The following is a 1,831-nucleotide window of genomic DNA, read 5'->3' on the forward strand; positions in this document are numbered from 1 at the left end:
GCGAGAAGAAGTTGACTTCTGGAGAGGCGATGTCTGTGCTGAGTCTCATAAGACAGATCTGGATGAAGAAGAAAGAGAATGTGCCCAGGCACAAGACTCCCAGACAAAGGCACAGATGAGTCAGATTGTGCATGGAAATGAGGCTGTGAATTTAGGAGGCGTGACATGCAGTGTTCTATCCATAGAAATGCAGTGTTCTATCTATAGATGGTAGCTTCATTTGCCATACTAAGGACTGTGGCCATTTCCTTGAAAGCTGTGGAAAGTCCTGAGGGATTTCAGTAGGGGAGGGGCATGCTCAATATGTGCTTTAATAAGATGACCCCAGCAAAGGCGTACATTGGAAAGAGTCAGAGAATGGGGGCCAGTCCTGGTAAGAGATGATGAAGGCTTGGATGAAGACATAGCAGGAGGCAGAGAAGGGACAGAAGAGCTACCAAGGAGGTAAAGCCTACGTGACATCATGACAGATAAGATGAAGGGAGGTGAATGGTGAGATAATCTTGGTCATTGACATTAAAAACAACTCCTTGAGTACAGAAAAAGACGAACTCTGATACTTTCCTTGAGTTCCACACAGTTATCTTAACTTGCCATCTTACTTGCATACAACTGGCTGGACCTGCTATGAGTAAGCTGTCAATGTTCTTCCCATATGCCCTCCGCTTCACCCACCTAGATAGTAGCTGCTGAGGCTCCAGTATGGCTACTGTGTCTCTCTGGTTGAAGCTATTTTCTGGCCATAGGAGTGGGTGAGGCACACACAGGGACTGGCTTAAAGAGCCAGGGAATTAACACATCAGGAAGGATCCTCAGTACTGGGTTGTACTCAGCTTCTTAGAGAATCCCCAGCAGGATCAGGCCCCAGTTGCCCATCGCAATAACCCACTTCTTAGAACATTTTTAATCAACTTCTTTGCTTTTCTGCCTCATTTCTCACTGTGCTTCCTGGAATCATCTCCCAGATAAATTACTTGAAACTGAATCCCTGTTTCTTTATATGTTTGTTTGTTTGTTTGCTTGTTTGTTTGTTTGTTTGTTTGTTTGAGTGGCTGGCCAGTACAGGGATCAAACCCTGTACCTTGGTGTTATCAGCGCCACACTCTAACCAACTGAGCTAACCAGCCAGCCCCTGAATCTTTGTTCCAAGGTCTGATTTTGGAGAAAGATAGTGGTTAAGAGCATGGACTTTTGAGCCAGACTTCCTAAATTTGAATACCAGTTTTACTGCTTCTTATTTATATGTCTTTAGGAAACTTCACTTAACTTTTCTATGTCTTATGACTCACTTTTCTCAATAGTAAAAATGCTAACAATAATAATAACTGTCTCACAGGGCTGTTGTATGGATTAAATGAGTTAATATATGGATGATACTTAGAATAATGTGCGGCCCATGATAAGTGCTATTTATGTGCTACATATCATTATTATTAGTATTAATCCATTTGTCTCAGCCAAATGAACTTCTAAGATTAATGGAAAGGAGACTACTCAGTAGCTCTCATCAAACACTACTGCACCTTGATCAGTATTACACATAATGGAATATCTAGTCAAGAAAACAGAAACCATCTAGGTATTTCAAACAGAGGGGATTTAAAACAGGATATTGGTTCCCAGGTATTGGAAATCTGAAAGAGGCAAAAGAAGAAGGTAAATTAACTGAAAGATTAGAAACTGCAGGAAGCAGCTACCAACTTTAAGGCCAGGAGAACAAATAGGAGGTGGTTACCAACCTCTATGGGTGAGGAGGAAGAACTATCACCTCAGGAACTGAGACCATGGAGGAGCAGGCATAGCTACTCCTAGAGACCCCCACGGTAGGAGG

The 1,831-nt window shown here is 42.5% G+C and overlaps 1 non-coding gene across 1 annotated transcript; it reads right to left on the minus strand.

The window, feature by feature from the left end:
• Window positions 1-1,053: 1,053 nt before the first annotated feature.
• Window positions 1,054-1,127, minus strand: TRNAI-GAU. The gene has a single exon. It is a non-coding gene; the product is annotated as a tRNA-Ile (tRNA).
• Between the last annotated feature and the right edge of the window lie 704 nt (window positions 1,128-1,831).

Source organism: Galeopterus variegatus, unplaced genomic scaffold, assembly GCF_000696425.1.
Source record: "Galeopterus variegatus unplaced genomic scaffold, G_variegatus-3.0.2 Scaffold13002, whole genome shotgun sequence".
In the NCBI taxonomy this organism is placed as follows: Eukaryota; Metazoa; Chordata; class Mammalia; order Dermoptera; family Cynocephalidae; genus Galeopterus; species Galeopterus variegatus.